This window comes from Ammospiza nelsoni, chromosome 16, assembly GCF_027579445.1.
Source record: "Ammospiza nelsoni isolate bAmmNel1 chromosome 16, bAmmNel1.pri, whole genome shotgun sequence".
NCBI classification, from domain to species: Eukaryota; Metazoa; Chordata; class Aves; order Passeriformes; family Passerellidae; genus Ammospiza; species Ammospiza nelsoni.
The window spans coordinates 236,797-261,142 of record NC_080648.1 but is presented as its reverse complement, the minus strand read 5'-3'; positions in this window follow the sequence as shown (position 1 = coordinate 261,142).

Below are 24,346 nucleotides of genomic sequence, written 5' to 3'. Positions count from 1 at the left end.
CAAAAGGGAGTGCAAAAGTGCCACAACATGGCTGCTTTCACGGCTTTTTCCTTGGCAAGAAGCCTAACACCAGGCTGATTTACCTTCCCAGGGTTACTGTTAGGCTTAGGCCTAGGGCTAGGATTTTTGAAACTAGGAAGCCCTGGGCTCCAGGCACACTGCAGCTGTTCAAGGCATCCCAAGGGGAGTACAAAAGTGCAACAACATGGCAGCTTTCACAGCTTTTTCCTTGGCACCATCCCTATACCTAGGCTGATTTATCTGCCTAGGGTTAGGGTTAGGGTTCAGCCTAGGGCTTGGATTTCTTTAACCAGGAAGCCCTGAGTTCCAGGCTTACTTCATCTGCCAAAGGCATCCCAAAGGGAGTGCAGAAGTGCCACAACATGGCTGCTTTCACGGCTTTTCCCTTAGGAAGAACCCTAATACGCGGCTGATTTACCTTCCTAGGGTTACTGTTAGGCTTAGGCCTAGGACTTTTAAAACCAGGAAGCCCTGGGCTCCAGGCACACTGCAGCTGCGAAAGGCATCCCACGGGGAGCGCAAAAGTGACGCAACTTGGCTGCCACCACTGATATTTCCATGAGACCATCCCGAACCATAAGTTGATTTTCCTTCCTAGGGTTAAGGTTTGAGTTACGCCTAGGGTAAGGGTCTATTAAACCAGAAAGCCCTGAGTTCCAAGAACACAGCAGCTGCGAAGGACTAGCCAAGAAGAGCGCAAAAGTAGCACAACATGCCTGCCTCCACAGCTTTTTCCTTGGGGACATGCCTAATTCCTGGCTGATTTGCCTTTCTCGTCTTAGGGTTGGGGTTCGGCCTAGGGCTAGGATTTTTAAAATCAGGAAGCCCTGAGTTCCAGGCACACTGCAGCTGTGAAAGGCATCCAAAAGGGAGTGCAAAAGTGCCACAACATGGCTGCTTTCACGGCTTTTTCCTTGGCAAGAAGCCTAACACCAGGCTGATTTACCTTCCCAGGGTTACTGTTAGGCTTAGGCCTAGGGCTAGGATTTTTAAAACTAGGAAGCCCTTAGCTCCAGGCACACTGCAGCTGTTCAAGGCATCCCAAGGGGAGTACAAAAGTGCAACAACATGGCAGCTTTCACAGCTTTTTCCTTGGCACCATCCCTATACCTAGGCTGATTTATCTGCCTAGGGTTAGGGTTAGGCTTCAGCCTAGGGCTTGGATTTCTTTAACCAGGAAGCCCTGAGTTCCAGGCTTACTTCATCTGCCAAAGGCATCCCAAAGGGAGTGCAGAAGTGCCACAACATGGCTGCTTTCACGGCTTTTCCCTTAGGAAGAACCCTAATACCCGGCTGATTTACCTTCCTAGGGTTACTGTTAGGCTTAGGCCTAGGACTTTTAAAACCAGGAAGCCCTGGGCTCCAGGCACACTGCAGCTGCGAAAGGCATCCCAAAGGGAGCGCAAAAGTGACGCAACTTGGCTGCCACCACTGATATTTCCATGAGACCATCCCAAACCATAGGCTGATTTTCCTTCCTAGGGTTAAGGTTTGAGTTATGCCTCGGGTAAGGGTCTATTAACCAGAAAGCCCTGAGTTCCAAGAACACAGCAGCTGCGAAGGACTAGCCAAGAAGAGCGCAAAAGTACCACAACATGCCTGCCTCCACAGCTTTTTCCTTGGGGACATGCCTAATTCCTGGCTGATTTGCCTTTCTCGTCTTAGGGTTGGGGTTCGGCCTAGGGCTAGGATTTTTAAAATCAGGAAGCCCTGAGTTCCAGGCACACTGGAGCTGTGAAAGGCATCCAAAAGAGAGTGCAAAAGTGCCACAACATGGCTGCTTTCACGGCTTTTTCCTTGGCAAGAAGCCTAACACCAGGCTGATTTACCTTCCCAGGGTTACTGTTAGGCTTAGGCCTAGGGCTAGGATTTTTGAAACTAGGAAGCCCTTAGCTCCAGGCACACTGCAGCTGTTCAAGGCATCCCAAGGGGAGTACAAAAGTGCAACAACATGGCAGCTTTCACAGCTTTTTCCTTGGCACCATCCCTATACCTAGGCTGATTTATCTGCCTAGGGTTAGGGTTAGGCTTCAGCCTAGGGCTTGGATTTCTTTAACCAGGAAGCCCTGAGTTCCAGGCTTACTTCATCTGCCAAAGGCATCCCAAAGGGAGTGCAGAAGTGCCACAACATGGCTGCTTTCACGGCTTTTCCCTTAGGAAGAACCCTAATACGCGGCTGATTTACCTTCCTAGGGTTACTGTTAGGCTTAGGCCTAGGACTTTTAAAACCAGGAAGCCCTGGGCTCCAGGCACACTGCAGCTGCGAAAGGCATCCCAAGGGGAGCGCAAAAGTGATGCAACTTGGCTGCCACCACTGATATTTCCATGAGACCATCTCGAACCTTAGGCTGATTTTCCTTCCTAGGGTTAAGGTTTGAGTTACGCCTAGGGTAAGGGCTCTATTAACCAGAAAGCCCTGAGTTCCAAGAACACAGCAGCTGCGAAGGACTAGCCAAGAAGAGCGCAAAAGTACCACAACATGCCTGCCTCCACAGCTTTTTCCTTGGGGACATGCCTAATTCCTGGCTGATTTGCCTTTCTCGTCATAGGGTTGGGGGTCGGCCTAGGGCTAGGATTTTTAAAATCAGGAAGCCCTGAGTTCCAGGCACACTGGAGCTGTGAAAGGCATCCAAAAGGGAGTGCAAAAGTGCCACAACATGGCTGCTTTCACGGCTTTTTCCTTGGCAAGAAGCCTAACACCAGGCTGATTTACCTTCCCAGGGTTACTGTTAGGCTTAGGCCTAGGGCTAGGATTTTTAAAACTAGGAAGCCCTGGGCTCCAGGCACACTGCAGCTGTTCAAGGCATCCCAAGGGGAGTACAAAAGTGCAACAACATGGCAGCTTTCACAGCTTTTTCCTTGGCACCATCCCTATACCTAGGCTGATTTATCTGCCTAGGGTTAGGGTTAGGGTTCAGCCTAGGGCTTGGATTTCTTTAACCAGGAAGCCCTGAGTTCCAGGCTTACTTCATCTGCCAAAGGCATCCCAAAGGGAGTGCAGAAGTGCCACAACATGGCTGCTTTCACGGCTTTTCCCTTAGGAAGAACCCTAATACGCGGCTGATTTACCTTCCTAGGGTTACTGTTAGGCTTAGGCCTAGGACTTTTAAAACCAGGAAGCCCTGGGCTCCAGGCACACTGCAGCTGCGAAAGGCATCCCAAGGGGAGCGCAAAAGTGACGCAACTTGGCTGCCACCACTGATATTTCCATGAGACCATCCCGAACCATAGGCTGATTTTCCTTCCTAGGGTTAAGGTTTGAGTTACGCCTAGGGTAAGGGCTCTATTAACCAGAAAGCCCTGAGTTCCAAGAACACAGCAGCTGCGAAGGACTAGCCAAGAAGAGCGCAAAAGTAGCACAACATGCCTGCCTCCACAGCTTTTTCCTTGGGGACATGCCTAATTCCTGGCTGATTTGCCTTTCTCGTCTTAGGGTTGGGGTTCGGTCTAGGGCTAGGATTTTTAAAATCAGGAAGCCGTGAGTTCCAGGCACACTGGAGCTGTGAAAGGCATCCAAAAGGGAGTGCAAAAGTGCCACAACATGGCTGCTTTCACGGCTTTTTCCTTGGCAAGAAGCCTAACACCAGGCTGATTTACCTTCCCAGGGTTACTGTTAGGCTTAGGCCTAGGGCTAGGAATTTTGAAACTAGGAAGCCCTGGGCTCCAGGCACACTGCAGCTGTTCAAGGCATCCCAAGGGGAGTACAAAAGTGCAACAACATGGCAGCTTTCACAGCTTTTTCCTTGGCACCATCCCTATACCTAGGCTGATTTATCTGCCTAGGGTTAGGGTTAGGGTTCAGCCTAGGGCTTGGATTTCTTTAACCAGGAAGCCCTGAGTTCCAGGCTTACTTCATCTGCCAAAGGCATCCCAAAGGGAGTGCAGAAGTGCCACAACATGGCTGCTTTCACGGCTTTTCCCTTAGGAAGAACCCTAATACGCGGCTGATTTACCTTCCTAGGGTTACTGTTAGGCTTAGGCCTAGGACTTTTAAAACCAGGAAGCCCTGGGCTCCAGGCACACTGCAGCTGCGAAAGGCATCCCAAGGGGAGCGCAAAAGTGACGCAACTTGGCTGCCACCACTGATATTTCCATGAGACCATCCCGAACCATAGGCTGATTTTCCTTCCTAGGGTTAAGGTTTGAGTTACGCCTAGGGTAAGGGCTCTATTAACCAGAAAGCCCTGAGTTCCAAGAACACAGCAGCTGCGAAGGACTAGCCAAGAAGAGCGCAAAAGTACCACAACATGCCTGCCTCCACAGCTTTTTCCTTGGGGACATGCCTAATTCCTGGCTGATTTGCCTTTCTCGTCTTAGGGTTGGGGTTCGGCCTAGGGCTAGGATTTTTAAAATCAGGAAGCCCTGAGTTCCAGGCACACTGGAGCTGTGAAAGGCATCCAAAAGGGAGTGCAAAAGTGCCACAACATGGCTGCTTTCACGGCTTTTTCCTTGGCAAGAAGCCTAACACCAGGCTGATTTACCTTCCCAGGGTTACTGTTAGGCTTAGGCCTAGGGCTAGGATTTTTGAAACTAGGAAGCCCTTGGCTCCAGCCACACTGCAGCTGTTCAAGGCATCCCAAGGGGAGTACAAAAGTGCAACAACATGGCAGCTTTCACAGCTTTTTCCTTGGCACCATCCCTATACCTAGGCTGATTTATCTGCCTAGGGTTAGGGTTAGGCTTCAGCCTAGGGCTTGGATTTCTTTAACCAGGAAGCCCTGAGTTCCAGGCTTACTTCATCTGCCAAAGGCATCCCAAAGGGAGTGCAGAAGTGCCACAACATGGCTGCTTTCACGGCTTTTCCCTTAGGAAGAACCCTAATACGCGGCTGATTTACCTTCCTAGGGTTACTGTTAGGCTTAGGCCTAGGACTTTTAAAACCAGGAAGCCCTGGGCTCCAGGCACACTGCAGCTGCGAAAGGCATCCCAAGGGGAGCGCAAAAGTGACGCAACTTGGCTGCCACCACTGATATTTCCATGAGACCATCCCGAACCATAGGTTGATTTTCCTTCCTAGGGTTAAGGTTTGAGTTACGCCTAGGGTAAGGGCTCTATTAACCAGAAAGCCCTGAGTTCCAAGAACACAGCAGCTGCAAAGGACTAGCCAAGAAGAGCGCAAAAGTAGCACAACATGCCTGCCTCCACAGCTTTTTCCTTGGGGACATGCCTAATTCCTGGCTGATTTGCCTTTCTCGTCTTAGGGTTGGGGTTCGGCCTAGGGCTAGGATTTTTAAAATCAGGAAGCCCTGAGTTCCAGGCACACTGGAGCTGTGAAAGGCATCCAAAAGGGAGTGCAAAAGTGCACCAACATGGCTGCTTTCACGGCTTTTTCCTTGGCAAGAAGCCTAACACCAGGCTGATTTACCTTCCCAGGGTTACTGTTAGGCTTAGGCCTAGGGCTAGGATTTTTAAAACTAGGAAGCCCTTAGCTCCAGGCACACTGCAGCTGTTCAAGGCATCCCAAGGGGAGTACAAAAGTGCAACAACATGGTAGCTTTCACAGCTTTTTCCTTGGCACCATCCCTATACCTAGGCTGATTTATCTGCCTAGGGTTAGGGTTAGGCTTCAGCCTAGGGCTTGGATTTCTTTAACCAGGAAGCCCTGAGTTCCAGGCTTACTTCATCTGCCAAAGGCATCCCAAAGGGAGTGCAGAAGTGCCACAACATGGCTGCTTTCACGGCTTTTCCCTTAGGAAGAACCCTAATACGCGGCTGATTTACCTTCCTAGGGTTACTGTTAGGCTTAGGCCTAGGACTTTTAAAACCAGGAAGCCCTGGGCTCCAGGCACACTGCAGCTGCGAAAGGCATCCCAAGGGGAGCGCAAAAGTGACGCAACTTGGCTGCCACCACTGATATTTCCATGAGACCATCCCGAACCATAGGTTGATTTTCCTTCCTAGGGTTAAGGTTTGAGTTACGCCTAGGGTAAGGGTCTATTAACCAGAAAGCCCTGAGTTCCAAGAACACAGCAGCTGCGAAGGACTAGCCAAGAAGAGCGCAAAAGTACCACAACATGCCTGCCTCCACAGCTTTTTCCTTGGGGACATGCCTAATTCCTGGCTGATTTGCCTTTCTCGTCTTAGGGTTGGGGTTCGGCCTAGGGCTAGGATTTTTAAAATCAGGAAGCCCTGAGTTCCAGGCACACTGGAGCTGTGAAAGGCATCCAAAAGGGAGTGCAAAAGTGCCACAACATGGCTGCTTTCACGGCTTTTTCCTTGGCAAGAAGCCTAACACCAGGCTGATTTACCTTCCCAGGGTTACTGTTAGGCTTAGGCCTAGGGCTAGGATTTTTGAAACTAGGATGCCCTGGGCTCCAGGCACACTGCAGCTGTTCAAGGCATCCCAAGGGGAGTACAAAAGTGCAACAACATGGCAGCTTTCACAGCTTTTTCCTTGGCACCATCCCTATACCTAGGCTGATTTATCTGCCTAGGGTTAGGGTTAGGGTTCAGCCTAGGGCTTGGATTTTTTTAACCAGGAAGCCCTGAGTTCCAGGCTTACTTCATCTGCCAAAGGCATCCCAAAGGGAGTGCAGAAGTGCCACAACATGGCTGCTTTCACGGCTTTTCCCTTAGGAAGAACCCTAATACCCGGCTGATTTACCTTCCTAGGGTTACTGTTAGGCTCAGGCCTAGGACTTTTAAAACCAGGAAGCCCTGGGCTCCAGGCACACTGCAGCTGCGAAAGGCATCCCAAGGGGAGCGCAAAAGTGACGCAACTTGGCTGCCACCACTGATATTTCCATGAGACCATCCCGAACCATAGGCTGATTTTCCTTCCTAGGGTTAAGGTTTGAGTTACGCCTAGGGTAAGGGCTCTATTAACCAGAAAGCCCTGAGTTCCAAGAACACAGCAGCTGCGAAGGACTAGCCAAGAAGAGCGCAAAAGTACCACGACATGCCTGCCTCCACAGCTTTTTCCTTGGGGACATGCCTAATTCCTGGCTGATTTGCCTTTCTCGTCTTAGTGTTGGGGTTCGGCCTAGGGCTAGGATTTTTAAAATCAGGAAGCCCTGAGTTCCAGGCACACTGGAGCTGTGAAAGGCATCCAAAAGGGAGTGCAAAAGTGCCACAACATGGCTGCTTTCACGGCTTTTTCCTTGGCAAGAAGCCTAACACCAGGCTGATTTACCTTCCCAGGGTTACTGTTAGGCTTAGGCCTAGGGCTAGGATTTTTGAAACTAGGAAGCCCTTAGCTCCAGGCACACTGCAGCTGTTCAAGGCATCCCAAGGGGAGTACAAAAGTGCAACAACATGGCAGCTTTCACAGCTTTTTCCTTGGCACCATCCCTATACCTAGGCTGATTTATCTGCCTAGGGTTAGGGTTAGGCTTCAGCCTAGGGCTTGGATTTCTTTAACCAGGAAGCCCTGAGTTCCAGGCTTACTTCATCTGCCAAAGGCATCCCAAAGGGAGTGCAGAAGTGCCACAACATGGCTGCTTTCACGGCTTTTCCCTTAGGAAGAACCCTAATACCCGGCTGATTTACCTTCCTAGGGTTACTGTTAGGCTTAGGCCTAGGACTTTTAAAACCAGGAAGCCCTGGGCTCCAGGCACACTGCAGCTGCGAAAGGCATCCCAAGGGGAGCGCAAAAGTGACGCAACTTGGCTGCCACCACTGATATTTCCATGAGACCATCCCGAACCATAGGTTGATTTTCCTTCCTAGGGTTAAGGTTTGAGTTACGCCTAGGGTAAGGGTCTATTAACCAGAAAGCCCTGAGTTCCAAGAACACAGCAGCTGCGAAGGACTAGCCAAGAAGAGCGCAAAAGTACCACAACATGCCTGCCTCCACAGCTTTTTCCTTGGGGACATGCCTAATTCCTGGCTGATTTGCCTTTCTCGTCTTAGGGTTGGGGTTCGGCCTAGGGCTAGGATTTTTAAAATCAGGAAGCCCTGAGTTCCAGGCACACTGGAGCTGTGAAAGGCATCCAAAAGGGAGTGCAAAAGTGCCACAACATGGCTGCTTTCACGGCTTTTTCCTTGGCAAGAAGCCTAACACCAGGCTGATTTACCTTCCCAGGGTTACTGTTAGGCTTAGGCCTAGGGCTAGGATTTTTAAAACTAGGAAGCCCTTAGCTCCAGGCACACTGCAGCTGTTCAAGGCATCCCAAGGGGAGTACAAAAGTGCAACAACATGGCAGCTTTCACAGCTTTTTCCTTGGCATCATCCCTATACCTAGGCTGATTTATCTGCCTAGGGTTAGGGTTAGGGTTCAGCCTAGGGCTTGGATTTCTTTAACCAGGAAGCCCTGAGTTCCAGGCTTACTTCATCTGCCAAAGGCATCCCAAAGGGAGTGCAGAAGTGCCACAACATGGCTGCTTTCACGGCTTTTCCCTTAGGAAGAACCCTAATACCCGGCTGATTTACCTTCCTAGGGTTACTGTTAGGCTTAGGCCTAGGACTTTTAAAACCAGGAAGCCCTGGGCTCCAGGCACACTGCAGCTGCGAAAGGCATCCCAAGGGGAGCGCAAAAGTGACGCAACTTGGCTGCCACCACTGATATTTCCATGAGACCATCCTGAACCATAGGTTGATTTTCCTTCCTAGGGTTAAGGTTTGAGTTACGCCTAGGGTAAGGGTCTATTAACCAGAAAGCCCTGAGTTCCAAGAACACAGCAGCTGCGAAGGACTAGCCAAGAAGAGCGCAAAAGTACCACAACATGCCTGCCTCCACAGCTTTTTCCTTGGGGACATGCCTAATTCCTGGCTGATTTGCCTTTCTCGTCTTAGGGTTGGGGTTAGGCCTAGGGCTAGGATTTTTAAAATCAGGAAGCCCTGAGTTCCAGGCACACTGGAGCTGTGAAAGGCATCCAAAAGGGAGTGCAAAAGTGCCACAACATGGCTGCTTTCACGGCTTTTTCCTTGGCAAGAAGCCTAACACCAGGCTGATTTACCTTCCCAGGGTTACTGTTAGGCTTAGGCCTAGGGCTAGGATTTTTGAAACTAGGAAGCCCTGGGCTCCAGGCACACTGCAGCTGTTCAAGGCATCCCAAGGGGAGTACAAAAGTGCAACAACATGGCAGCTTTCACAGCTTTTTCCTTGGCACCATCCCTATACCTAGGCTGATTTATCTGCCTAGGGTTAGGGTTAGGCTTCAGCCTAGGGCTTGGATTTCTTTAACCAGGAAGCCCTGAGTTCCAGGCTTACTTCATCTGCCAAAGGCATCCCAAAGGGAGTGCAGAAGTGCCACAACATGGCTGCTTTCACGGCTTTTCCCTTAGGAAGAACCCTAATACCCGGCTGATTTACCTTCCTAGGGTTACTGTTAGGCTTAGGCCTAGGACTTTTAAAACCAGGAAGCCCTGGGCTCCAGGCACACTGCAGCTGTGAAAGGCATCCCAAGGGGAGCGCAAAAGTGACGCAACTTGGCTGCCACCACTGATATTTCCATGAGACCATCCCGAACCATAGGCTGATTTTCCTTCCTAGGGTTAAGGTTTGAGTTACGCCTAGGGTAAGGGCTCTATTAACCAGAAAGCCCTGAGTTCCAAGAACACAGCAGCTGCGAAGGACTAGCCAAGAAGAGCGCAAAAGTACCACAACATGCCTGCCTCCACAGCTTTTTCCTTGGGGACATGCCTAATTCCTGGCTGATTTGCCTTTCTCGTCTTAGGGTTGGGGTTCGGCCTAGGGCTAGGATTTTTAAAATCAGGAAGCCCTGAGTTCCAGGCACACTGGAGCTGTGAAAGGCATCCAAAAGGGAGTGCAAAAGTGCCACAACATGGCTGCTTTCACGGCTTTTTCCTTGGCAAGAAGCCTAACACCAGGCTGATTTACCTTCCCAGGGTTACTATTAGGCTTAGGCCTAGGGCTAGGATTTTTGAAACTAGGAAGCCCTTAGCTCCAGGCACACTGCAGCTGTTCAAGGCATCCCAAGGGGAGTACAAAAGTGCAACAACATGGCAGCTTTCACAGCTTTTTCCTTGGCACCATCCCTATACCTAGGCTGATTTATCTGCCTAGGGTTAGGGTTAGGCTTCAGCCTAGGGCTTGGATTTCTTTAACCAGGAAGCCCTGAGTTCCAGGCTTACTTCATCTGCCAAAGGCATCCCAAAGGGAGTGCAGAAGTGCCACAACATGGCTGCTTTCACGGCTTTTCCCTTAGGAAGAACCCTAATACGCGGCTGATTTACCTTCCTAGGGTTACTGTTAGGCTTAGGCCTAGGACTTTTAAAACCAGGAAGCCCTGGGCTCCAGGCACACTGCAGCTGCGAAAGGCATCCCAAGGGGAGCGCAAAAGTGACGCAACTTGGCTGCCACCACTGATATTTCCATGAGACCATCCCGAACCATAGGCTGATTTTCCTTCCTAGGCTTAAGGTTTGAGTTACGCCTAGGGTAAGGGCTCTATTAACCAGAAAGCCCTGAGTTCCAAGAACACAGCAGCTGCGAAGGACTAGCCAAGAAGAGCGCAAAAGTACCACAACATGCCTGCCTCCACAGCTTTTTCCTTGGGGACATGCCTAATTCCTGGCTGATTTGCCTTTCTCGTCTTAGGGTTGGGGTTCGGCCTAGGGCTAGGATTTTTAAAATCAGGAAGCCCTGAGTTCCAGGCACACTGGAGCTGTGAAAGGCATCCAAAAGGGAGTGCAAAAGTGCCACAACATGGCTGCTTTCACGGCTTTTTCCTTGGCAAGAAGCCTAACACCAGGCTGATTTACCTTCCCAGGGTTACTGTTAGGCTTAGGCCTAGGGCTAGGATTTTTAAAACTAGGAAGCCCTGGGCTCCAGGCACACTGCAGCTGTTCAAGGCATCCCAAGGGGAGTACAAAAGTGCAACAACATGGCAGCTTTCACAGCTTTTTCCTTGGCACCATCCCTATACCTAGGCTGATTTATCTGCCTAGGGTTAGGGTTAGGCTTCAGCCTAGGGCTTGGATTTCTTTAACCAGGAAGCCCTGAGTTCCAGGCTTACTTCATCTGCCAAAGGCATCCCAAAGGGAGTGCAGAAGTGCCACAACATGGCTGCTTTCACGGCTTTTCCCTTAGGAAGAACCCTAATACCCGGCTGATTTACCTTCCTAGGGTTACTGTTAGGCTTAGGCCTAGGACTTTTAAAACCAGGAAGCCCTGGGCTCCAGGCACACTGCAGCTGTGAAAGGCATCCCAAGGGGAGCGCAAAAGTGACGCAACTTGGCTGCCACCACTGATATTTCCATGAGACCATCCCGAACCATAGGCTGATTTTCCTTCCTAGGGTTAAGGTTTGAGTTACGCCTAGGGTAAGGGCTCTATTAACCAGAAAGCCCTGAGTTCCAAGAACACAGCAGCTGCGAAGGACTAGCCAAGAAGAGCGCAAAAGTACCACAACATGCCTGCCTCCACAGCTTTTTCCTTGGGGACATGCCTAATTCCTGGCTGATTTGCCTTTCTCGTCTTAGGGTTGGGGTTCGGCCTAGGGCTAGGATTTTTAAAATCAGGAAGCCCTGAGTTCCAGGCACACTGGAGCTGTGAAAGGCATCCAAAAGGGAGTGCAAAAGTGCCACAACATGGCTGCTTTCACGGCTTTTTCCTTGGCAAGAAGCCTAACACCAGGCTGATTTACCTTCCCAGGGTTACTATTAGGCTTAGGCCTAGGGCTAGGATTTTTAAAACTAGGAAGCCCTTAGCTCCAGGCACACTGCAGCTGTTCAAGGCATCCCAAGGGGAGTACAAAAGTGCAACAACATGGCAGCTTTCACAGCTTTTTCCTTGGCACCATCCCTATACCTAGGCTGATTTATCTGCCTAGGGTTAGGGTTAGGCTTCAGCCTAGGGCTTGGATTTCTTTAACCAGGAAGCCCTGAGTTCCAGGCTTACTTCATCTGCCAAAGGCATCCCAAAGGGAGTGCAGAAGTGCCACAACATGGCTGCTTTCACGGCTTTTCCCTTAGGAAGAACCCTAATACGCGGCTGATTTACCTTCCTAGGGTTACTGTTAGGCTTAGGCCTAGGACTTTTAAAACCAGGAAGCCCTGGGCTCCAGGCACACTGCAGCTGCGAAAGGCATCCCAAGGGGAGCGCAAAAGTGACGCAACTTGGCTGCCACCACTGATATTTCCATGAGACCATCCCGAACCATAGGCTGATTTTCCTTCCTAGGCTTAAGGTTTGAGTTACGCCTAGGGTAAGGGCTCTATTAACCAGAAAGCCCTGAGTTCCAAGAACACAGCAGCTGCGAAGGACTAGCCAAGAAGAGCGCAAAAGTACCACAACATGCCTGCCTCCACAGCTTTTTCCTTGGGGACATGCCTAATTCCTGGCTGATTTGCCTTTCTCGTCTTAGGGTTGGGGTTCGGCCTAGGGCTAGGATTTTTAAAATCAGGAAGCCCTGAGTTCCAGGCACACTGGAGCTGTGAAAGGCATCCAAAAGGGAGTGCAAAAGTGCCACAACATGGCTGCTTTCACGGCTTTTTCCTTGGCAAGAAGCCTAACACCAGGCTGATTTACCTTCCCAGGGTTACTGTTAGGCTTAGGCCTAGGGCTAGGATTTTTAAAACTAGGAAGCCCTGGGCTCCAGGCACACTGCAGCTGTTCAAGGCATCCCAAGGGGAGTACAAAAGTGCAACAACATGGCAGCTTTCACAGCTTTTTCCTTGGCACCATCCCTATACCTAGGCTGATTTATCTGCCTAGGGTTAGGGTTAGGGTTCAGCCTAGGGCTTGGATTTCTTTAACCAGGAAGCCCTGAGTTCCAGGCTTACTTCATCTGCCAAAGGCATCCCAAAGGGAGTGCAGAAGTGCCACAACATGGCTGCTTTCACGGCTTTTCCCTTAGGAAGAACCCTAATACCCGGCTGATTTACCTTCCTAGGGTTACTGTTAGGCTTAGGCCTAGGACTTTTAAAACCAGGAAGCCCTGGGCTCCAGGCACACTGCAGCTGCGAAAGGCATCCCAAGGGGAGCGCAAAAGTGACGCAACTTGGCTGCCACCACTGATATTTCCATGAGACCATCCCGAACCATAGGCTGATTTTCCTTCCTAGGGTTAAGGTTTGAGTTACGCCTAGGGTAAGGGCTCTATTAACCAGAAAGCCCTGAGTTCCAAGAACACAGCAGCTGTGAAGGACTAGCCAAGAAGAGCGCAAAAGTACCACAACATGCCTGCCTCCACAGCTTTTTCCTTGGGGACATGCCTAATTCCTGGCTGATTTGCCTTTCTCGTCTTAGGGTTGGGGTTCGGCCTAGGGCTAGGATTTTTAAAATCAGGAAGCCCTGAGTTCCAGGCACACTGGAGCTGTGAAAGGCATCCAAAAGGGAGTGCAAAAGTGCCACAACATGGCTGCTTTCACGGCTTTTTCCTTGGCAAGAAGCCTAACACCAGGCTGATTTACCTTCCCAGGGTTACTATTAGGCTTAGGCCGAGGGGTAGGATTTTTGAAACTAGGAAGCCCTTAGCTCCAGGCACACTGCAGCTGTTCAAGGCATCCCAAGGGGAGTACAAAAGTGCAACAACATGGCAGCTTTCACAGCTTTTTCCTTGGCACCATCCCTATACCTAGGCTGATTTATCTGCCTAGGGTTAGGGTTAGGCTTCAGCCTAGGGCTTGGATTTCTTTAACCAGGAAGCCCTGAGTTCCAGGCTTACTTCATCTGCCAAAGGCATCCCAAAGGGAGTGCAGAAGTGCCACAACATGGCTGCTTTCACGGCTTTTCCCTTAGGAAGAACCCTAATACCCGGCTGATTTACCTTCCTAGGGTTACTGTTAGGCTTAGGCCTAGGACTTTTAAAACCAGGAAGCCCTGGGCTCCAGGCACACTGCAGCTGCGAAAGGCATCCCAAGGGGAGCGCAAAAGTGACGCAACTTGGCTGCCACCACTGATATTTCCATGAGACCATCCCGAACCATAGGTTGATTTTCCTTCCTAGGGTTAAGGTTTGAGTTACGCCTAGGGTAAGGGTCTATTAACCAGAAAGCCCTGAGTTCCAAGAACACAGCAGCTGCGAAGGACTAGCCAAGAAGAGCGCAAAAGTACCACAACATGCCTGCCTCCACAGCTTTTTCCATGGGGACATGCCTAATTCCTGGCTGATTTGCCTTTCTCGTCTTAGTGTTGGGGTTCGGCCTAGGGCTAGGATTTTTAAAATCAGGAAGCCCTGAGTTCCAGGCACACTGGAGCTGTGAAAGGCATCCAAAAGGGAGTGCAAAAGTGCCACAACATGGCTGCTTTCACGGCTTTTTCCTTGGCAAGAAGCCTAACACCAGGCTGATTTACCTTCCCAGGGTTACTGTTAGGCTTAGGCCTAGGGCTAGGATTTTTAAAACTAGGAAGCCCTTAGCTCCAGGCACACTGCAGCTGTTCAAGGCATCCCAAGGGGAGTACAAAAGTGCAACAACATGGCAGCTTTCACAGCTTTTTCCTTGGCACCATCCCTATACCTAGGCTGATTTATCTGCCTAGGGTTAGGGTTAGGCTTCAGCCTAGGGCTTGGATTTCTTTAACCAGGAAGCCCTGAGTTCCAGGCTTACTTCATCTGCCAAAGGCATCCCAAAGGGAGTGCAGAAGTGCCACAACATGGCTGCTTTCACGGCTTTTCCCTTAGGAAGAACCCTAATACCCGGCTGATTTACCTTCCTAGGGTTACTGTTAGGCTTAGGCCTAGGACTTTTAAAACCAGGAAGCCCTGGGCTCCAGGCACACTGCAGCTGCGAAAGGCATCCCAAGGGGAGCGCAAAAGTGACGCAACTTGGCTGCCACCACTGATATTTCCATGAGACCATCCCGAACCATAGGTTGATTTTCCTTCCTAGGGTTAAGGTTTGAGTTACGCCTAGGGTAAGGGTCTATTAACCAGAAAGCCCTGAGTTCCAAGAACACAGCAGCTGCGAAGGACTAGCCAAGAAGAGCGCAAAAGTACCACAACATGCCTGCCTCCACAGCTTTTTCCTTGGGGACATGCCTAATTCCTGGCTGATTTGCCTTTCTCGTCTTAGGGTTGGGGTTCGGCCTAGGGCTAGGATTTTTAAAATCAGGAAGCCCTGAGTTCCAGGCACACTGCAGCTGTGAAAGGCATCCAAAAGGGAGTGCAAAAGTGCCACAACATGGCTGCTTTCACGGCTTTTTCCTTGGCAAGAAGCCTAACACCAGGCTGATTTACCTTCCCAGGGTTACTGTTAGGCTTAGGCCTAGGGCTAGGATTTTTGAAACTAGGAAGCCCTTAGCTCCAGGCACACTGCAGCTGTTCAAGGCATCCCAAGGGGAGTACAAAAGTCCAACAACATGGCAGCTTTCACAGCTTTTTCCTTGGCACCATCCCTATACCTAGGCTGATTTATCTGCCTAGGGTTAGGGTTAGGCTTCAGCCTAGGGCTTGGATTTCTTTAACCAGGAAGCCCTGAGTTCCAGGCTTACTTCATCTGCCAAAGGCATCCCAAAGGGAGTGCAGAAGTGCCACAACATGGCTGCTTTCACGGCTTTTCCCTTAGGAAGAACCCTAATACGCGGCTGATTTACCTTCCTAGGGTTACTGTTAGGCTTAGGCCTAGGACTTTTAAAACCAGGAAGCCCTGGGCTCCAGGCACACTGCAGCTGCGAAAGGCATCCCAAGGGGAGCGCAAAAGTGATGCAACTTGGCTGCCACCACTGATATTTCCATGAGACCATCCCGAACCATAGGCTGATTTTCCTTCCTAGGGTTAAGGTTTGAGTTACGCCTAGGGTAAGGGTCTATTAACCAGAAAGCCCTGAGTTCCAAGAACACAGCAGCTGCGAAGGACTAGCCAAGAAGAGCGCAAAAGTACCACAACATGCCTGCCTCCACAGCTTTTTCCTTGGGGACATGCCTAATTCCTGGCTGATTTGCCTTTCTCGTCTTAGGGTTGGGGTTCGGCCTAGGGCTAGGATTTTTAAAATCAGGAAGCCCTGAGTTCCAGGCACACTGGAGCTGCGAAAGGCATCCAAAAGGGAGTGCAAAAGTGCCACAACATGGCTGCTTTCACGGCTTTTTCCTTGGCAAGAAGCCTAACACCAGGCTGATTTACCTTCCTAGGGTTACTGTTAGGCTTAGGCCTAGGACTTTTAAAACCAGGAAGCCCTGGGCTCCAGGCACACTGCAGCTGCGAAAGGCATCCCAAGGGGAGCGCAAAAGTGACGCAACTTGGCTGCCACCATTGATATTTCCATGAGACCATCCCGAACCATAGGCTGATTTTCCTTCCTAGGGTTAAGGTTTGAGTTACGCCTAGGGTAAGGGTTCTATTAACCAGAAAGCCCTGAGTTCCAAGAACACAGCAGCTGCGAAGGACTAGCCAAGAAGAGCGCAAAAGTACCACAACATGCCTGCCTCCACAGCTTTTTCCTTGGGGACATGCCTAATTCCTGGCTGATTTGCCTTTCTCGTCTTAGGGTTGGGGTTCGGCCTAGGGCTAGGATTTTTAAAATCAGGAAGCCCTGAGTTCCAGGCACACTGGAGCTGTGAAAGGCATCCAAAAGGGAGTGCAAAAGTGCCACAACATGGCTGCTTTCACGGCTTTTTCCTTGGCAAGAAGCCTAACACCAGGCTGATTTACCTTCCCAGGGTTACTGTTAGGCTTAGGCCTAGGGCTAGGATTTTTGAAACTAGGAAGCCCTTAGCTCCAGGCACACTGCAGCTGTTCAAGGCATCCCAAGGGGAGTACAAAAGTGCAACAACATGGCAGCTTTCACAGCTTTTTCCTTGGCACCATCCCTATACCTAGGCTGATTTATCTGCCTAGGGTTAGGGTTAGGCTTCAGCCTAGGGCTTGGATTTCTTTAACCAGGAAGCCCTGAGTTCCAGGCTTACTTCATCTGCCAAAGGCATCCCAAAGGGAGTGCAGAAGTGCCACAACATGGCTGCTTTCACGGCTTTTCCCTTAGGAAGAACCCTAATACGCGGCTGATTTACCTTCCTAGGGTTACTGTTAGGCTTAGGCGTAGGACTTTTAAAACCAGGAAGCCCTGGGCTCCAGGCACACTGCAGCTGCGAAAGGCATCCCAAGGGGAGCGCAAAAGTGACGCAACTTGGCTGCCACCACTGATATTTCCATGAGACCATCCCGAACCATAGGCTGATTTTCCTTCCTAGGGTTAAGGTTTGAGTTACGCCTAGGGTAAGGGTCTATTAACCAGAAAGCCCTGAGTTCCAAGAACACAGCAGCTGCGAAGGACTAGCCAAGAAGAGCGCAAAAGTACCACAACATGCCTGCCTCCACAGCTTTTTCCATGGGGACATGCCTAATTCCTGGCTGATTTGCCTTTCTCGTCTTAGGGTTGGGGTTCGGCCTAGGGCTAGGATTTTTAAAATCAGGAAGCCCTGAGTTCCAGGCACACTGGAGCTGTGAAAGGCATCCAAAAGGGAGTGCAAAAGTGCCACAACATGGCTGCTTTCACGGCTTTTTCCTTGGCAAGAAGCCTAACACCAGGCAGATTTACCTTCCCAGGCTTACTGTTAGGTTTAGGCCTAGGACTTTTAAAACCAGGAAGCCCTGGGCTCCAGGCACACTGCAGCTGCGAAAGGCATCCCAAGGGGAGCGCAAAAGTGACGCAACTTGGCTGCCACCACTGATATTTCCATGAGACCATCCCGAACCATAGGCTGATTTTCCTTCCTAGGGTTAAGGTTTGAGTTACGCCTAGGGTAAGGGCTCTATTAACCAGAAAGCCCTGAGTTCCAAGAACACAGCAGCTGCGAAGGACTAGCCAAGAAGAGCGCAAAAGTAGCACAACATGCCTGCCTCCACAGCTTTTTCCTTGGGGACATGCCTAATTCCTGGCTGATTTGCCTTTCTCGTCTTAGTGTTGGGGTTCGGCCTAGGGCTAGGATTTTTAAAATCAGGAAGCCCTGAGTTCCAGGCACACTGGAGCTGTGAAAGGCATCCAAAAGGGAGTGCAAAAGTGCCACAACATGGCTGTTTTCACGGCTTTTTCCTTGGCAAGAAGCCTAACACCAGGCTGATTTACCTTCCCAGGGTTACTGTTAGGCTTAGGCCTAGGGCTAGGATTTTTAAAACTAGGAAGCCCTTAGCTCCAGGCACACTGCAGCTGTTCAAGGCATCCCAAGGGGAGTACAAAAGTGCAACAACATGGCAGCTTTCACAGCTTTTTCCTTGGCACCATCCCTATACCTAGGCTGATTTATCTGCCTAGGGTTAGGGTTAGGCTTCAGCCTAGGGCTTGGATTTCTTTAACCAGGAAGCCCTGAGTTCCAGGCTTACTTCATCTGCCAAAGGCATCCCAAAGGGAGTGCAGAAGTGCCACAACATGGCTGCTTTCACGGCTTTTCCCTTAGGAAGAACCCTAATACCCGGCTGATTTACCTTCCTAGGGTTACTGTTAGGCTTAGGCCTAGGACTTTTAAAACCAGGAAGCCCTGGGCTCCAGGCACACTGCAGCTGCGAAAGGCATCCCAAGGGGAGCGCAAAAGTGACGCAACTTGGCTGCCACCACTGATATTTCCATGAGACCATCCCGAACCATAGGTTGATTTTCCTTCCTAGGGTTAAGGTTTGAGATACGCCTAGGGTAAGGGTCTATTAACCAGAAAGCCCTGAGTTCCAAGAACACAGCAGCTGCGAAGGACTAGCCAAGAAGAGCGCAAAAGTACCACAACATGCCTGCCTCCACAGCTTTTTCCTTGGGGACATGCCTAATTCCTGGCTGATTTGCCTTTCTCGTCTTAGGGTTGGGGTTCGGCCTAGGGCTAGGATTTTTAAAATCAGGAAGCCCTGAGTTCCAGGCACACTGGAGCTGTGAAAGGCATCCAAAAGGGAGTGCAAAAGTGCCACAACATGGCTGCTTTCACGGCTTTTTCCTTGGCAAGAAGCCTAACACCAGGCTGATTTACCTTCCCAGGGTTACTGTTAGGCTTAGGCCTAGGGCTAGGATTTTTGAAACTAGGAAGCCCTTAGCTCCAGGCACACTGCAGCTGTTCAAGGCATCCCAAGGGGAGTACAAAAGTGCAACAACATGGCAGCTTTCACAGCTTTTTCCTTGGCACCATCCCTATACCTAGGCTGATTTATCTGCCTAGGGTTAGGGTTAGGCTTCAGCCTAGGGCTTGGATTTCTTTAACCAGGAAGCCCTGAGTTCCAGGCTTACTTCATCTGCCAAAGGCATCCCAAAGGGAGTGCAGAAGTGCCACAACATGGCTGCTTTCACGGCTTTTCCCTTAGGAAGAACCCTAATACCCGGCTGATTTACCTTCCTAGGGTTACTGTTAGGCTTAGGCCTAGGACTTTTAAAACCAGGAAGCCCTGGGCTCCAGGCACACTGCAGCTGCCAAAGGCATCCCAAGGGGAGCGCAAAAGTGATGCAACTTGGCTGCCACCACTGATATTTCCATGAGACCATCCCGAACCATAGGTTGATTTTCCTTCCTAGGGTTAAGGTTTGAGTTACGCCTAGGGTAAGGGTCTATTAACCAGAAAGCCCTGAGTTCCAAGAACACAGCAGCTGCGAAGGACTAGCCAAGAAGAGCGCAAAAGTACCACAACATGCCTGCCTCCACAGCTTTTTCCTTGGGGACATGCCTAATTCCTGGCTGATTTGCCTTTCTCGTCTTAGGGTTGGGGTTCGGCCTAGGGCTAGGATTTTTAAAATCAGGAAGCCCTGAGTTCCAGGCACACTGGAGCTGTGAAAGGCATCCAAAAGGGAGTGCAAAAGTGCCACAACATGGCTGCTTTCACGGCTTTTTCCTTGGCAAGAAGCCTAACACCAGGCTGATTTACCTTCCCAGGGTTACTGTTAGGCTTAGGCCTAGGGCTAGGATTTTTGAAACTAGGAAGCCCTTAGCTCCAGGCACACTGCAGCTGTTCAAGGCATCCCAAGGGGAGTACAAAAGTGCAACAACATGGCAGCTTTCACAGCTTTTTCCTTGGCACCATCCCTATACCTAGGCTGATTTATCTGCCTAGGGTTAGGGTTAGGCTTCAGCCTAGGGCTTGGATTTCTTTAACCAGGAAGCCCTGAGTTCCAGGCTTACTTCATCTGCCAAAGGCATCCCAAAGGGAGTGCAGAAGTGCCACAACATGGCTGCTTTCACGGCTTTTCCCTTAGGAAGAACCCTAATACCCGGCTGATTTACCTTCCTAGGGTTACTGTTAGGCTTAGGCCTAGGACTTTTAAAACCAGGAAGCCCTGGGCTCCAGGCACACTGCAGCTGCGAAAGGCATCCCAAGGGGAGCGCAAAAGTGACGCAACTTGGCTGCCACCACTGATATTTCCATGAGACCATCCCGAACCATAGGCTGATTTTCCTTCCTAGGGTTAAGGTTTGAGTTACGCCTAGGGTAAGGGTCTATTAACCAGAAAGCCCTGAGTTCCAAGAACACAGCAGCTGCGAAGGACTAGCCAAGAAGAGCGCAAAAGTACCACAACATGCCTGCCTCCACAGCTTTTTCCTTGGGGACATGCCTAATTCCTGGCTGATTTGCCTTTCTCGTCTTAGGGTTGGGGTTCGGCCTAGGGCTAGGATTTTTAAAATCAGGAAGCCCTGAGTTCCAGGCACACTGGAGCTGTGAAAGGCATCCAAAAGGGAGTGCAAAAGTGCCACAACATGGCTGCTTTCACGGCTTTTTCCTTGGCAAGAAGCCTAACACCAGGCTGATTTACCTTCCCAGGGTTACTGTTAGGCTTAGGCCTAGGGCTAGGATTTTTGAAACTAGGAAGCCCTTAGCTCCAGGCACACTGCAGCTGTTCAAGGCATCCCAAGGGGAGTACAAAAGTGCAACAACATGGCAGCTTTCACAGCTTTTTCCTTGGCACCATCCCTATACCTAGGGTGATTTATCTGCCTAGGGTTAGGGTTAGGCTTCAGCCTAGGGCTTGGATTTCTTTAACCAGGAAGCCCTGAGTTCCAGGCTTACTTCATCTGCCAAAGGCATCCCAAAGGGAGTGCAGAAGTGCCACAACATGGCTGCTTTCACGGCTTTTCCCTTAGGAAGAACCCTAATACCCGGCTGATTTACCTTCCTAGGGTTACTGTTAGGCTTAGGCCTAGGACTTTTAAAACCAGGAAGCCCTGGGCTCCAGGCACACTGCAGCTGCGAAAGGCATCCCAAGGGGAGCGCAAAAGTGACGCAACTTGGCTGCCACCACTGATATTTCCATGAGACCATCCCGAACCATAGGTTGATTTTCCTTCCTAGGGTCAAGGTTTGAGTTACGCCTAGGGTAAGGGTCTATTAACCAGAAAGCCCTGAGTTCCAAGAACACAGCAGCTGCGAAGGACTAGCCAAGAAGAGCGCAAAAGTACCACAACATGCCTGCCTCCACAGCTTTTTCCTTGGGGACATGCCTAATTCCTGGCTGATTTGCCTTTCTCGTCTTAGGGTTGGGGTTCGGCCTAGGGCTAGGATTTTTAAAATCAGGAAGCCCTGAGTTCCAGGCACACTGCAGCTGTGAAAGGCATCCAAAAGGGAGTGCAAAAGTGCCACAACATGGCTGCTTTCACGGCTTTTTCCTTGGCAAGAAGCCTAACACCAGGCTGATTTACCTTCCCAGGGTTACTGTTAGGCTTAGGCCTAGGGCTAGGATTTTTAAAACTAGGAAGCCCTTAGCTCCAGGCACACTGCAGCTGTTCAAGGCATCCCAAGGGGAGTACAAAAGTGCAACAACATGGCAGCTTTCACAGCTTTTTCCTTGGCACCATCCCTATACCTAGGCTGATTTATCTGCCTAGGGTTAGGGTTAGGCTTCAGCCTAGGGCTTGGATTTCTTTAACCAGGAAGCCCTGAGTTCCAGGCTTACTTCATCTGCCAAAGGCATCCCAAAGGGAGTGCAGAAGTGCCACAACATGGCTGCTTTCACGGCTTTTCCCTTAGGAAGAACCCTAATACCCGGCTGATTTACCTTCCTAGGGTTACTGTTAGGCTTAGGCCTAGGACTTTTAAAACCAGGAAGCCCTGGGCTCCAGGCACACTGCAGCTGCGAAAGGCATCCCAAGGGGAGCGCAAAAGTGACGCAACTTGGCTGCCACCACTGATATTTCCATGAGACCATCCCGAACCATAGGTTGATTTTCCTTCCTAGGGTTAAGGTTTGAGTTACGCCTAGGGTAAGGGTCTATTAACCAGAAAGCCCTGAGTTCCAAGAACACAGCAGCTGCGAAGGACTAGCCAAGAAGAGCGCAAAAGTACCACAACATGCCTGCCTCCACAGCTTTTTCCTTGGGGACATGCCTAATTCCTGGCTGATATGCCTTTCTCGTCTTAGGGTTGGGGTTCGGCCTAGGGCTAGGATTTTTAAAATCAGGAAGCCCTGAGTTCCAGGCACACTGGAGCTGTGAAAGGCATCCAAAAGGGAGTGCAAAAGTGCCACAACATGGCTGCTTTCACGGCTTTTTCCTTGGCAAGAAGCCTAACACCAGGCTGATTTACCTTCCCAGGGTTACTGTTAGGCTTAGGCCTAGGGCTAGGATTTTTAAAACTAGGAAGCCCTGGGCTCCAGGCACACTGCAGCTGTTCAAGGCATCCCAAGGGGAGTACAAAAGTGCAACAACATGGCAGCTTTCACAGCTTTTTCCTTGGCACCATCCCTATACCTAGGCTGATTTATCTGCCTAGGGTTAGGGTTAGGCTTCAGCCTAGGGCTTGGATTTTTTTAACCAGGAAGCCCTGAGTTCCAAGCTTACTTCATCATCAAAAGGCATCCCAAAGGGAGTGCAGAAGTGCCACAACATGGCTGCTTTCACGGCTTTTTCCTTGGCAAGAAGCCTAACACCAGGCTGATTTCCCTTCCCAGGGTTACTGTTAGGCTTAGGCCTAGGGCTAGGATTTTTAAAACTAGGAAGCCCTTAGCTCCAGGCACACTGCAGCTGTTCAAGGCATCCCAAGGGGAGTACAAAAGTGCAACAACATGGCAGCTTTCACAGCTTTTTCCTTGGCACCATCCCTATACCTAGGCTGATTTATCTGCCTAGGGTTAGGGTTAGGCTTCAGCCTAGGGCTTGGATTTCTTTAACCAGGAAGCCCTGAGTTCCAGGCTTACTTCATCTGCCAAAGGCATCCCAAAGGGAGTGCAGAAGTGCCACAACATGGCTGCTTTCACGGCTTTTCCCTTAGGAAGAACCCTAATACCCGGCTGATTTACCTTCCTAGGGTTACTGTTAGGCTTAGGCCTAGGACTTTTAAAACCAGGAAGCCCTGGGCTCCAGGCACACTGCAGCTGCGAAAGGCATCCCAAGGGGAGCGCAAAAGTGACGCAACTTGGCTGCCACCACTGATATTTCCATGAGACCATCCCGAACCATAGGCTGATTTTCCTTCCTAGGGTTAAGGTTTGAGTTACGCCTAGGGTAAGGGCTCTATTAACCAGAAAGCCCTGAGTTCCAAGAACACAGCAGCTGCGAAGGACTAGCCAAGAAGAGCGCAAAAGTAGCACAACATGCCTGCCTCCACAGCTTTTTCCTTGGGGACATGCCTAATTCCTGGCTGATTTGCCTTTCTCGTCTTAGGGTTGGGGTTCGGCCTAGGGCTAGGATTTTTAAAATCAGGAAGCCCTGAGTTCCAGGCACACTGGAGCTGTGAAAGGCATCCAAAAGGGAGTGCAAAAGTGCCACAACATGGCTGCTTTCACGGCTTTTTCCTTGGCAAGAAGCCTAACACCAGGCTGATTTACCTTCCCAGGGTTACTGTTAGGCTTAGGCCTAGGGCTAGGATTTTTAAAACTAGGAAGCCCTTAGCTCCAGGCACACTGCAGCTGTTCAAGGCATCCCAAGGGGAGTACAAAAGTGCAACAACATGGCAGCTTTCACAGCTTTTTCCTTGGCACCATCCCTATACCTAGGCTGATTTATCTGCCTAGGGTTAGGGTTAGGCTTCAGCCTAGGGCTTGGATTTCTTTAACCAGGAAGCCCTGAGTTCCAGGCTTACTTCATCTGCCAAAGGCATCCCAAAGGGAGTGCAGAAGTGCCACAACATGGCTGCTTTCACGGCTTTTCCCTTAGGAAGAACCCTAATACCCGGCTGATTTACCTTCCTAGGGTTACTGTTAGGCTTAGGCCTAGGACTTTTAAAACCAGGAAGCCCTGGGCTCCAGGCACACTGCAGCTGCGAAAGGCATCCCAAGGGGAGCGCAAAAGTGACGCAACTTGGCTGCCACCACTGATATTTCCATGAGACCATCCCGAACCATAGGTTGATTTTCCTTCCTAGGGTTAAGGTTTGAGTTACGCCTAGGGTAAGGGTCTATTAACCAGAAAGCCCTGAGTTCCAAGAACACAGCAGCTGCGAAGGACTAGCCAAGAAGAGCGCAAAAGTACCACAACATGCCTGCCTCCACAGCTTTTTCCTTGGGGACATGCCTAATTCCTGGCTGATTTGCCTTTCTCGTCTTAGGGTTGGGGTTCGGCCTAGGGCTAGGATTTTTAAAATCAGGAAGCC